The following is a 14,686-nucleotide window of genomic DNA, read 5'->3' as shown; positions in this document are numbered from 1 at the left end:
CCAACAACGTATATTACTTCAAACTCACAAAATTATTTACAGAAAAAAGCTTTACACTAGACATACAGATATATCTCCAAAGTATAGCTTTCGCACCTATGCACATAGAACAAGAAGGGTCAGAGTTATTATAAAAAAACAGGACCATGATTTAATGTAGTAAAGATACTTAATCATTGTGGATGCCGCATCGATTTTAGGCTGCTATATAAGCTTCTATTATTGGCGTATATTTCGTTTTTAATGACCACCGAACATATTTTATGCATGTAACGCACTGATGCGAGCTTGATATCAGGCTTCATATTTTTTCAGGTTTCTATCATGGAATTATCAGTTTCAGACTTTAAAGATACAGATAGATGCTCATCCTTTTTCTTTTCAATATGCTGTGGTATACTGCAACATATATTTGCTTGGCTTGACAACATATATATGCAACATATATATGTGTTTTCTAGTCTTCCTTATAGTTAATGTTTTATGATGCACTAATACTAGTAGTGTTTCCTGTGATTATATTTCAAAGTTGCACCTGCTCTCAACTTCTGACGGAACACAAGGCATGTCAGCCTTAGGGCCTTTTGTTTTGTCCTTTACTTTCGTTTGAAATAAAAAACAAAGCAAACATATATGACTCGAAAAGATTCCTGCACAGCAGAGTGGCTTTTACCACGCTTATACTGTCCCCACAGCAGGCCATACCCACGCTTCAAAGTACTTTATTTGATGCAGTCCGAGGATCAGAGTGAAGAAAAAAAATAGTCGAAAAATAAAATCCGCCCCCGGGAGGGCTCGAACCTCCAACCTTTCGGTTAACAGCCGAACGCGCTAGCCGATTGCGCCACGGAGGCGGGCGCTAGACTCCGTGCCAAGAGCAGAAAGAATGAACGACGTCCCGCCTTATCCAGCTGCAGCTGCAAGTCTTTAACCTTCGTGAGCTTAGGGCACGACGACCGCTATGCAGCATGAAGCTGCTGTTCTCTGCAGCAATTTACAAAAGGCAAACGCCGCTGACAACACAGGTTTTCAAAGCCGCGAGGTGTCTTTACTATTTTCTGTCTCGCTGCAGCAGGCATAGACTGGCATTCTGTGCACTTCGCTGACAATTCAGAATTTCTCCAAAATATAACAGTAGGAAAGAGCGCTTCTTGCAAAAATGCTTGCCTCCGTTTACGGGTGGTATCTGATATCGATCTGATATCGATGTTCCTTTTAATCAGTGCGGCGTTATGCCCACTTGAGATTTCCATGGCACACTTACAAGGACCAAAAAGAGACTTTTGTACTACTAACAAAGGGACGAAATATAAAATTACCCTACTCGGCACAGAATTCGAAGTCATTGGAGAAAAGATCTTTGGGAAGAATTATAAGTACTATCGTGTTTTTTCTTTTAATTAGAGCTGTTCACGGAAAACGCAAGCACGTTTAACTGCCTAGACAAGAAAATGTTATGCTTTTATAGGTATTCCTGAGCAAATATATTTGCTGAAAGGCATTTATGAACGGTTTACAACAGATGCAACCAGGAAATGAAGTCTCGAGGCAAGCCTGAATGATAGCTGTAGACAATAAGACCCCGGTTCCGCAAGATCACCAACTATCATTTTTTGTACCTATGCTAATTGAACCAGGCAATTTTATTTGGCAGCGTGACTAAGTGAAAACCGCAAAGCATGCAAAACCAGCCGCTCTATTCGTTTAGATCTCACGTAGATACATTACACATAATACCGAGCAACATACGCGCAACAGCAGAAAAGCGCAATCTGGTTGAGAAACAACAATTGGCCGGCTTCTGCGTTATTTTCTTTTTGTGGCATATATTTTCAATATTTGTTGCGAATTGTCCTCCCTGTTGCACAGCAGCACTTTCAGAGTTTCAGGGAAGCATTTATGTTTAATGGCGCGGTGTCTGCAGCCACAGCCTATCGCCATGTAAGGTTTTAAACGTGTGCATGGTGCAGATAGGAAGGAGAGAATTTTATTCTGTTTCAATGCACAGAAACTGAACGTTTTCAGTAAATAGAGGTTTATGCACTGGAATCGCAGCACTTTCTTTTTTGGCGTCAAAGGCCAAAACGGCAGGTCACAGCATGCCATAGCTGATGTAGGGCACTGATGTTAGGGATACCTAAAGGTTTCGGCGAAATCACAGCCGGCGCAGCTGCTGATGTTTCACGTAACGTCCAACCTGCCTTTTTACCTCGTTGCTTCGTTTCCTGTTCGTGTATCACGAGCTTTTGCTACGAGCCGCTTTTTACCTAGGCGCATCCTTGACAACGGAGTTTTTTATTCTGATGTGCCTCCTAGAAACAAGCACACGCGCTATGCAATTAAAGCTGAGCTGTCACAAAAGCTAAATGCGCCAGTGGTTGCGCATTTGAGATTACTGAATTCAATTCCGATGAGACCTGAAATTAATTAGGGAGTATCTTATGGTCGAGAGTTCTCGGAATGATGGTTCATGGTTAGAAAACTCACTGTAGCCTTTTGTTTCAAGACACATGGATATTTGGACAAGAAAGTGATACGCCCGTGGAGCTCTTAGATTGGACTTGCAGAAGACGTCACTGCATCCTTTTTTGATAAGATGCATTTAACCCTTATTTCATTATTACAGGGTACCTCCGCAGTTTTTTCTACCTCGTATGATTTAGTTAAATTTTCACAGTAACTTCATGCGGTTATCCGGCCCTTTCTGCCACCTTTCGCAGCGGGGCTGTGTTTTGTTGCAGCGCGAATGAATTTTAAAATTTCGCATTTCGTGGCACCAAAAGCGCAGATTTCTAAGGTCAACACATCATGTGGTGACGTCACTGAATGCACTGTCGCCGATATTAGACCTGCGTCGTAGAGTTCCAAGGCTAGAAAGCCGCTCACGTCTCCTTTTCCCGCCCTTGGTTTTTCTCGATCCTGATTCCACACCAGCTGGCTTTTAGCAGATGAAACTTGAAACTCCGGACTCCAGTCTTTGTCACAGTCTAATAAGAACTGCAGTGAGATTCATAGTGGGAGATATCGTTCGCAGCTTCATTGCCTATTCGTTCCTAACTCTTCGCTTCTCGTTCTCAAGCTCTTCGCGTTTCTAAAGAGCGTGGCCGGCGTGTTTTCACATTCCTCAACAGTGTTACTCACAATCTATCTCTGTAAGGTCCAAGCTTCTGCTTCAGCCATTTTCTTTAATCTTTGCCGGTTCATTCCATTCCTTCTGTTCCTTCCTTAGTTTCCTATTTTCTCATGGTACACGTACACATTCCTCCAAGAACTTGAGTTTACTTTCCAGGGATACTGTCGTTTACCCATTTTTGTTTTTTCAGTGGAAAACTGGTTCACTTCAGTACACGTGTGACTGGCTTTTTTTCAACTAGACGGCTTCCTGGACTCGACACTCATTTTCTCCACGAACAATATTTGTTCGACCATCTGACCAGCCAAATGTCGACTGTGCTTGAGAGCTCCTTGGCAAGCTCTTTCAATTAGACTCTTCCCGTCAACAGAGCCTCTTCTCGGGCATGTGAGTGAGTGAATAAACTTTATTGCTCTAATAAAGGAATCTTGCTGCTTGCCCGAAAATTGCCGATGTCTTCCAGGCTGAGCGTGGTTAACGCCCCTAGTCCAAGGCACCACAGTCCCTGGCCATCCGCCATGCGTGGCTCACTACGTATCTTTGGACCTTGAGCTGGCTGCTGGTTACCTGGTCCTCCCACTGCTCCGCATTTTGCTATTTGTTACCTCGGAAAGCTACATTGTGTATGCAATACGCAGGCGGTTACATGACAACTTTGCAGTCAATATTCGCCAGTCGAGCTCCTTGACCAGCTGCAGCTTTCTGCACACCTGCTGCACCTATGACTTTCTCCTTTCTTTTCCTCCTTTTGCATTGTTTCTTCATTTCTTCACATTTTTCTCTTCAATTCCTACTTTACCTCTTAATTTTTATTTCGTTATTTTTTGCTTAATTCTTTCTTTCCTTCTTCTTTTCCTTATTTCTTCCTTACTTTCTATGATTATTTGTTTCCTTCCTTCCATGATTCTTTCTTGCTTTCTTCCTTCTTCCGTTCTTTGCACGTAAACAATTCCTGCCTCAAGTGCTCGACTGGTTAGTCTCTTTAGCGATATCTGCATGCTGAGAAGTGGCCACAATCTCAGCTCGCCTGGGAGCGCATGAGTCTAGTTAACTCGTACAAATACATGCGTGTCAGTGAAGAAAGTTCCATTTCAAACCATAGAGGAAGAATGTGCGAAGAACACTTCCGTAATTGCTCGCGCGGTCCCTCGCACGCTGCGCGATATGTGACGTTTAGTAATCTTCGACCATTTGAAGAGCACTTGTTTTTTTTTCAAACAAAATGTAAGTTTCGGATATATATATATATATATATATATATATTGTAAAGGTCTGAAGCTGAGACGCAGCCGTAAGCTCGAATGCCGAGCCTCTAATATCACTTCCTTGTTCACCTTTCCCCCCGCCTTCGATCTTTACTTCATCTTTGTTGTCCTGGCATCACACTCGGCCTCGACTGCGGACCTGAAAAGAAACAGACAACACCACAGTCCTTCACGCATAATCCGCCTCATTACGGGGAGGATTCCACGAATGTCTTTGAAATCCCGAAGACAACAGGGGTCGATCATACATCGATGCACAGGGATCGTATAGGCACTGCAAACGACTGCAACCGTAGTAACAGATGAGCTTAACACCAACGTTTCAAGCGAACCATGCGAACACAGTCGTTTCAGCTATGGTGGCTATGGTAGTAGGAGAAGGCATCATAATTTATTCCGTCCACAACCTACTCAGCCTTGCAAGCGAACGACCCTTTGCTTCAACGGTGACACGTGCACTGCGAAATTGTTTCTTCTCCGCCTGTCCGAATCTGCCTGAAACGCTGCAGTACACACACGCCACATATCGTCATCTAACCGTTCAGTGACGACGTAGGGGCCATCGTCTTTCGCCGTCCGTTTACGCCCTGCCGACTGTAGGCCGCGTCGCACCCAGACCTCCACTCCAATTTTGTAGCAAGGAGGTGGTCATTGTCGGCGGTTGAAGTTGCGTTTTTGCGCCGGTTGCGCACGAGACGCTCTTTTTCATGCTTCCCACCTGATGCGCTGACAAGCTGTCTGTCGTGGCACAGGGATCCTGATGTTGACAGGTGTTTCCAAGTTACACTTTCCAGTAAGTTGAGGCTGTTGTCCGTACACAATTTTGTAAGGTGTTCTTCGTGAAGAACTTTGAAAAGTGCTTACAGCATAGACTGCCGCTCGGAGGTGCTGGTCCCAGTCTGCCTCTCCTGTTTTGTTATTCATGAAGGGAGCGAGTCGCGATTCTATGATCTGACTCGTCCGCTCGGTGAGACCATTCGCTTGACGGTGGTACGCCGATGCAAAGTGGTGCTCGATCCCCGCCCGGTGCAGGTAGGCACAGATTTCGGGACTCTGGAAGGTGGTCGACCAGTCCGATATTAGTTTTCGCGGAAGCCCGTGCCACCATTCGAACCGGTCTTGTAAAGTTCAACACCGTAGTGTGCAGCAACAGCTGGCAAAGCGGCATCCTCCAGAAATTTTGACAAATAATCTACAGCCACTAATGTATACCGGTTGCCCACTGCTGATGTTGGCAGAGGACAATTGTGGTCAATCCCTATAGTGTCAAATACAGCCTTAGGCAAAGGGATGGGCGTAAGAAACCCGGTTTGGCTTCCTGGAAGACGATTGTACTACTGGCAGACTACACAGCTGGCCACGTACGCGCGGATGTTGCTGCGCATTCGAGTTGTCGACGTCGCTGCCCGGCGTTCTGACTGGTCTTCCGCCACCACGCTCGCCGTCGCGGAAGGCCGTCTCCATGGTGCCGCCAGCGCTTGGCACCTGTGCGAAGGCCGCCGCTACACCCCTTGGTCGGACTGGACCACTGCACTTCTTGACGCCTTTCCACCCCAGGCTAGTGCGCACGACATCAAATTCGCGACTATGATATCACGGCGCCAGGCTCCAGATGAAGACGTCGCCCTGTACATTTACGACAAGGTTCGTCTTCCTCTTGCCTGCAATATCGAGTGGCCCACGTCCGCAGCTAAGCAGTACGTCGTTGACGGGCTTCACGATACCACCCACGCTTTGATTATGTCCACACTGGACACCGACAGCCTCTTCATCTTTGTCTACTGGGCGGCCGCCATGCATGACACCGCCAGTCGTAGCGGGATCCTTGCTGCCGCTCGGACATCTTCCGCAGCACCACAGCAGAGCCTCGTTTGCTTTTCTTGCTGATGACTTGGCCACATGCACAATTGATGTCCTCATACCGCCCGGCCGCACATGCATTTGCAGAACCTTCTCCTTCCTTTCCTGACAGTGCATGTCGACGGCATCGGGGAGTTGACCACACTGGTTGACACCGGCGCCCAGCGAACGGCCTTGTTCCAGCGGCATTCACCGGTCCTTCTTAGCCAATGGACCTCGTCTTCACTGCAAGGCTTGAGGGGAAGCGCCGTTTCCATTGGTGCAGTCGATCTCTGCATCCGCACTGGGGCTGGCAGCAAAGTCCTGGTGGGCGTCCCAATGTTTTCGGGCTTGCCTGCTGACCTCACCTTGGGCGCAGACTACCTCATGTCTGGGGACGTGGCTAATTCCATCCAAAACGGCGAAGTGGAGCTCCGCTCGTACCGTAACCCCCCCCCCCCCCCCCAGCCCTCCCGTGGACGAGCATCCTGAAGGTGAGGCTTCCACTCCTCAAACCTTGAGAGCCCTGCTGCACCGGCACAGTGCCATTTTCGCGGAGACTAGTGCCCAACTTCCTGGCAGTGACTTGATTGTTCACCACATACCAACTGACAATCACCCGCCCATAACTATACCGCGGCGGCGCTACGCAGAGCGCGAGCGAACGGTCATCGCTGGCCATGTAGGCGACATGCTTGCTGCCGGCGTCGTAAGTCCCTCGTCGAGCCCTTGGGCTCGCACGCTAGAAAAACGGCACCCTGAGGTTTCGCGCCGACTACATAGAGCTCAATAATAAGCACACGACCCCAGACTCTTACCCGCTTCTCCGTATCGACGACACAATTGACGGCGTCGGACACGCAAAATACTTTTCATCTCTCGACTTGCGCTCCGGGTATTGGCAGATCAACATCGGCGGAGAGGATGAGCACAAGACTGCTTTTCGCGCCCCTGCTGGGCTGTGCAAGTCCATTCGCATGCCTTTCGGGCTACGTACAGCTCCAAGCACTTTCCAGCGCGCCATGGACATGGTGCTCGGTTCTCTCAAAGGTCACGCCTGTGTGGTTTACCTCGATGACATTTTGGTTGTCGGCGGCAGTGAACATGATCATCTCCGGAATCTGGATAATGTTGTGGCCAGGTTATACCAAGCTGGCTTCCGGCTGAACCGCTAGAAATGTAAGTTTGGTCTGTCGGATATCTCCTACCCCGGTTACAAAATTTCTGCCGAGGGCATTCACCCGCTCCCAGAGCGGATAGCGGCCGTCACGAATTACCCCTTACCCGACAGTGTGAAGCAGCTACAGATATTCCTTGGCATGACTTCATATTCACGGAAATATTCGCCAATTCTGCCACCACAGCAGCTCCCCTCACGAATTTGTTGAAGAAGAGCGAGAACTTCATATGGAGTGGACCGCAGCAACGAGCCTTTCAAGCGCACAAAGACCAACTGGCTCAGTGTCTGGTACTTAGTCACTTTCGCGAAGACTGGCACACTGACGTGCACACTGACGCCAGCCTGGTCGGCATGGGGGCGATTCTGCTCCAGCACGACTCTCAGGGTGCTCAGCACGTAGTTGCGTACGCTAGCCGCAAACTGTCTGATGCAGAAAGCCATTACCACTCCAACGAGTTGGAATGCCTGGCGGTGGTCTGGAGTGTCGGCGACAAGTTTCGCCACTACCTCTTCGGACGGAAATTCACCATCGTAACGGATAATTCCGCGATCGCCTGGATGTGCACAAAGCGGCACCGCGGGGGACAGCTAAACGTGGCCAGGCGCTGCAGTGAAAGAGGCGGATAACTCCCGGATGGTGATGAGGGCTTCGGGAAGAGTGCTAAGGCCGAATCCACCGAGGAGGCGTGGACGCCGTTCTCGGACAGGACACAGGCCTCAGGCGCCGAGTGAGCGGGGCTTGTGACTGCCCGGCCGCTGCGAAGGTGGAGCGGGTAGGGGAAGTCCGGCGTTGGTTGATTGCGCCATTGTAAAGGACTGAAGCTGAGACGTAGCTGTCCGCTCGAATGCCTTGCCTGTAATGTCACTATATATATATATATATATATATATATATATATATATATATATATATATATATATATATATATATATATATATATATATATATATATATATATATATATAGCGTCAGGACTCGGTACAAGCCCGAGGAGAGCTGAAGGTAAAACGGTTTTCTGGTTAACCAGAAAAAGTCCCTGTGCACTTCAGCTTCTCCTTCTTGCCTCGCGCTCGTAGACCAAGTCTTCATCTTTGGCGTCTTCTTGCATGCGGCATTTGCCCCCCTACTCAGGAAGCATCGTCTCGATGGTAACAAAAGGAAGGAGGAGGTCATGATCGGTCCGAGTAGTACGGCTTCATACGTACAACATGGACGACGTCGACTTGTTGCTGGCGTCGCTTGGATGTCGATAACCCGTCCGGCACCACCTCATACGTGGGTTAAACGTCTCAGCATAACATAGGGCCCGAAGTACCGCCGTAATAATTTTTCGGAGAGTCCACGACGGCGAATAGGCGTCCACACCCACACTTTGTCGCCAGGTTCATACATGACATGTCTGTGGCGGAGATTGTAGCGTCGTGCGTCAGCCTCCTGCTGAGTTCTGATGCGCACACGCGCTAGTTGGCGGGCTTCCTCTGCGCGCTGTGCGAATTCCTCGGCGTCCTAATCGACATCGTCGCCTTCGGCATTCAGGAGCAGCATGTCATCTAGCATAGTTGTCACTGGTCGGCCATGAAGAAGGCTGAAAGGCGTCATGCGAGTGGTGTCTTGTTTTGCCGTATTGTAGGCGAACGTGACGTAGGAAAGAATTACGTCCCAATTCTTGTGGTCTACGTCCACGTACATACAGAGCATGTCTGCGATTGTCTTATTAAGGCATTCCGTCAATCCATTGGTTTGGGGGTGAGAGGCCGTCGCTTTACGATGACTGGTACCGCTGAGGCGGAGAACGGTTTCCAAAGCTCGGCCGTAAAGGCAGTTCCTCGGTCATTTATAATGAGTGCCAGAGCGCTTTTGCTGAGGACAATATTCTCAACGAAAAACCGAGCTGCTTCGGCGATGGTACCCCTGGGCAGAGCCTTTGTCTCCGCGTAGCGAGTCAGATAATCGGTGGCGACAATTATCCATTTATTCCCGGCAGTAGACGTCGGAAATGGTCCCATAAGGTCCATGCCAATTTGCTTGAAAGGTGTCTTGGGCACTTGAAGAGGGTGGACCGGCTGGTTTTTCAGGGGGTGATTTACGACGTTGGCAGTCTACGCACGTCCGTACATAGTGCTTCACTGTCGCCGGTAGTTTCGGCCAGTAGCATCCGCGCTGTACTCTAGCCAACGTGCGGTTGTAGCCTAGGTTGCCGGCGGTTGGCTCGTCGTGACACGCTTGCAAGATTTCCGTGCGAGCAGCTGTTGGGACGACGAGTAGATGACTGTTCCCCCCCAGGACGGGTTCTTCTTGTAAATTACGTCGTTGCGAAGAAAGAATGACGAGAGGCTGCGGGCGAAAATCTTAGGCACATCCGACTGGTGCTCGCGAAAAGCAGTCAGCAATCGCATGCTTTTTTGCGGATTTGTAAATAACCGTCATGTCAATCTCTTGTAACCGAAGGCTCCAACGCGCGAGTCTCCCTGAAGGGTCCTTTAAGTTCGTCAGCCAACAGAGAGAGTGATGGTGGCTAACGACTTGAAAGGGGGGAGCGTACAAGGGCGGAATTTCATCACAGCCCATACAACTGCAAGGCATTCTTTTTCCGTTGCCGAGTAGTTCGCTTCAGCTTTAGACAGAGTCCTGCTGGCATAAGCAATCACTTTTTCCACACCAACCTGGCGCTGCACCAATACAGCACCTAAACCCACATTGCTTGCATCGGTATGAAGCAGGGTAGGGGCGTCGTCATCAAAGTGCGCCAGGACATGTGGCGTCTGTATGCGTCTCCGGAGTTCATTAAAAGCTTGGTGCTCTTCTTCACCCCAGCGAAAGACAGCGTTGTCGCGTGTCAGTGAAGTTAATGGCCAGGCAATTCGTGAGAAGCCAGCAATAAATCGACGGTAGTAGGCGCAAAGCCCCAGGAAGCGCCTAAGCGTCTTTTTGTCCGTAGGTGTTGGGTACTTGGCGACTGCGGAGAGCTTTTCGGGATCAGGCCGGACACCTTCTTCGCTAACAACGTGTCCTAAGAATTGCAGCTCCTCGTAACCAAAGTGGCACTTCTCGGGTTTTAGTGTGAGGCCCGCAGATCGTATGGCCTGAAAAATAGCTACCAAAAGGCGTAGATGCTCCTCGAAGGTTGCCGAAAACACGATCACGTCGTCAAGATACACCAGGCATGTTTGCCACTTGAGTCCTGAGAGCACAGTGTCCATCAACCTCTGAACTGTTGCTGGTGCCGAGCATAAACCGAATGGCAGAACCTTAAACTCATACAATCCGTCAGGAGTGATGAATGCTGTCTTCTCCCGATCCCTCACATCTGCTTCAATTTGCCAATATCCACTTTTCAAATCCATTGAAGAGGAGTAATGTGCATTTCGTAGGCTGTCGTCCTTTTTTTTAACAAATACCACGGGGGAAGCCCAGGGACTCTGTGACGGCTGGATAACGTCGTCTCGAAGCATTTCGGCCACCTGACGCTGAATAGCCTCGCGCTCTTTCGGAGCCACACGGTAAGGATTTTGTCGAATCGGGCGAATCGCGTCAACCGTGATAATGCGATGTTTGGTCAAAGGTGTTTGGCCAACCCGCGATTCTGAAGCAAAACAGTCTCGAAAGTGATCTATGAGATCCAAAAGACGTTCCCGTTCTGAAGACGACAGATTTGGGCTCACATCGACAATGGGTGTGGGCGCCGTGCTCACTGATCGTTCCAGTTGCAGCACGAAGTAGTCTTGGTCACTTGGGACGCTATCGAAGAAGGCCACAGTTGTGCCTTTCGGAATTTGCCAACGCTCGTCGCTGAAGTTTGTCAGCAGCACTTCGGCGTGCTCATTGGCCAAACTGACTAGTCCTCGAGCTATAGAAACACCTCGGCTGAGTATCAGGGTGACGGCCCGTTCGGCGACGCCATCGCCGGTATGCGCCACGTCGCACTTCACTTCGACACGAGAGCACGATCGCGGATGTAATGTCACCCCCTCATTGGCAACTCGTTAGGGCATCAGTGGTACTTGCGCATAACCAAGGTCTCCATGATTTTCGGTGAAGGCAACGACGTTGTCCCGAAAGCTGATCACAGCCCCATGAAGGCGCAGAAAGTCCATGCCCAAGATAAGGTCTTTGCGACAGTCTGAGACGATAACGAAGCTGCCAACGAACACTGAGTTTCCAATTCCTATGCGGGCAGTGCACTTCCCAGTCGGTGCCAGTAGCTGACCCCCAGCACTTCTTATTACTGGCCCAGTCCATTCGGTTTTTACTTTGCGCAGCTTGTCAGCCAGTTTTTGACTAATGATTGAAAAATCCGCCCCGGTATCCACCACAGCGTGTACCTCCAGCCCATCAATGCAAACGGCGAGGTCAGCGCTAACAACGTCGTCCGGTTTGCTCGTCTCTCTCGGCATTTGCGGCGGAAGTGCGGTGAGGTCGGCGCTGTCATTTTTGTCGTCGGGGCTGCTTATCTGGTTCGGCATGTTCGGCGCTAATGTAGGCGGCATTTTCGATGGTAGTGCGGCAGCGTCAATGTGAACAGAGGCGTCACAGTCATGGGTTGCGGTCGCCAGTTGCAGCGGTAGTGAGGGCTTTGAAACTTTTCGACTGGTTGCAATCTCCCCTCGCGAGGTTGCGGCGGTTAGTTTCCCCGGCGAGGGCTCGGGGTCCGCCGTCCGCTAACGTCAGCATCGCTACGACGCGTCGGTGAATAATAACGCCGTGGAGATGGGGAGCGGCGGCGGAAGCCCGGGAGGCGGCTTCCCTGCTGAGCGGCGGGTCCTCGAGTTGGGCACGGCCAGCGTCGAAATGGCGTCGAGCAGAACCAGGCGGAAAGGCCTGCCCCTCTTGGCGGTTGCGGCAGTACCGATACACATGGCCAGGTTGTCCGCAGAAGAAGCACAGTGGTCGGCTGTCATCATCATCATCATCATCATTTATTTTCCCTTAAGGACCCCTAGGTGGGGCATTACATAAGGTGGGAGCAAAAATACGAAATCACAAACAATAGGAACATTTGAAATATAACAGTGAAGAAGGCAAAACAATTGTTAAAAGAGCATTGAAAAATGAAAAAGGGAACAATCACAGGTACACTGTGGCCATCACGCTATATATACAGGAAGAAAACGGGAAAACTGATTAGCAGACAAGGGTTCAAAAATGTAACATGTGCAGAGGTGGTACTGAAAATTGTCGGGCATTACACTGTAAGTGCGCTAACGAAAAGGATGAGTTAAAAGCAGGGTTTTGAATTTATTTGCATCGCGCTCAGTTACAACGGCATCATGCAGCTCATTCCACAGTTCAATGGCGGATGGCAGGAAGGATTTTTGAAAGGCATTGGTGGAACCATGTAAGCGCTGTAGGCTCAGGCTGTTAAAAAGACGACGAGATGTTCTATTGGGAGGGAGTAGAAGTGTGCAGTGCAATTGAGGAAAACTGTAGTATAACTTGTGGAAAAGGCAGAGTTGGGAAATTTTACGGCGAAAAGACAGTGGCGGTATGTCAAGCGATGATTTTATGCCAGAAACACTGGTTCTGCGATCGTAACATGAAGTAATAAATCGGGCTGAACGACTTTGTACTGATTCTAATGCTTCAATTAGGTATGACGGGTGCGGGTTCCAAATGGGTGAGGTATATTCTAGTTTAGTACGAATGAATGTTTCATAAGCGAGTTTGCGGATGAATGGAGGGGACACGGCTAGGTACCTTCTCAGTCTGTTGAGCGATTTTGAACTTTCAGCTACTATGTTTAAGATATGCTCGGACCATGAAAGTTTGCTAGTGATTGTTATTCCTAGGTACCGGTAGGACTCGACTTGTGTTAGGGGGATTGACCTTAAAGAATACTGGTAATTTAAGCTATTGCGTTTACGTGATACTGTCATGTACTTGCATTTTGAAACGTTTAACGTCATCAGCCACCGGGTGCACCAGTTGGTTATTTCGTTGAGGTCTTTTTGGAGGAGGACTTGATCGTTGTTAGATGATATGCGTCGATACAGAATGCAGTCGTCTGCGAATAGGCGAATTGACGATGATATGTTGCAAGGAAGGTCGTTAATAAATACCAAAAAAATAAGAGGGCCGAGCACAGAGCCCTGAGGAACACCCGAAATGACATTTGTAGCTGAAGAATGGTGGTTGTCTATTACAGTGCGTTGCGAACGGTTAGAGAGGAAACAGTGGATCCACGATAAAACCAGCGGGTCAAGATGGAGGCTCGAAAGTTTGGCCATGAGGCGGCGATGGGGTACGCAGTCAAATGCTTTAGAAAAGTCCAGATAAATTACGTCAGTTTGAAAGCCGGAGTCGAGATTAAGGTGAAGGTCTGTTGTGAATTCGAATAGCTGTGTTTCGCATGAAAGGCCTCGACGGAAACCGGGCTGATTCAGAAAGAAAAAAGAATTGGCGTCAAGGTGTGATGCAATGGCTGAATACAGTACATGTTCTAGCAGTTTGCAAGAGATGCACGTCAAAGAAATGGGGCGGTAATTCGAAGTGTCAGAACGGCTGCCATATTTGTGTACAGGGGTTACGGTGCTATTTTTCCAGTCATTTGGAATTGATGTTGTGGCGATAGGCTGATTGAAAATTATCTGTAGAATCAAACTGGAAACCAGTTTGGTACCTTTTAGAATTTTAGGCGATATGTTGTCAGGGCCTGGACTGCTACAGATCTTAAGGTTATCTATTAGTTTCGCTATGCCTTCAGATGTGATTGTGACCGGCTGCATTTCGGAGTAGTTAAAACACGGTTGGAAGGGAACGTCGGAAGTGGGTTCATGAGTGAACACAGAAGCGAAATACGAATTCATGACTTCAGCGCACTGGTCAACTGGTACATGCGAGCCATCAGAATGGGTCAATGACATGTGTGGCGGGCAGCGTTTCGGGGTTAATATGCTCCAACATTTTTGCGGTTTGTCGCGCAGAATAGTTAGAAGGTCTTGGTGGAAGAACTTTCGTTTGGAGCGCTTCAATTGGCCCGTGTATTCACGTAGCGCTTTAAAGTAGGAAGACCACTTCTGGGGAGAATTCGCTTGCTTAGCTTCCCGAAAAGTACGCTTTTTTCTTCTGGCTAGTTTTCGCAATGAATTAGAAAACCAAGGCTTGCTGGCATCCCCTAGAATGCGCACCAGGGGAACGTACCTGTCGATGAGAGACAGTATTTTGTGTTTGAATAAGGACCAATTTTGTTCAACTGTTCTAAAATTAGCGAGGGGACTAAAATGTTTAAGAAAGACATCTAGTTCTGTATTTATCTTGTTAAAATTGGCTTT

General features: G+C 48.8%; 1 non-coding gene across 1 annotated transcript; it reads right to left on the bottom strand.

Annotated features, from left to right (window-relative positions):
* Positions 1–780: 780 nt before the first annotated feature.
* TRNAN-GUU (transfer RNA asparagine (anticodon GUU)) lies at positions 781–854 on the bottom strand. Its single transcript has one exon. It is a non-coding gene; the product is annotated as a tRNA-Asn (tRNA).
* Positions 855–14,686: the final 13,832 nt, after the last annotated feature.

This window comes from Amblyomma americanum, chromosome 9 (genome assembly GCF_052857255.1).
Source record: "Amblyomma americanum isolate KBUSLIRL-KWMA chromosome 9, ASM5285725v1, whole genome shotgun sequence".
Taxonomy (NCBI): Eukaryota; Metazoa; Arthropoda; class Arachnida; order Ixodida; family Ixodidae; genus Amblyomma; species Amblyomma americanum.
This window is presented reverse-complemented; position numbering and strand designations above follow the sequence as displayed.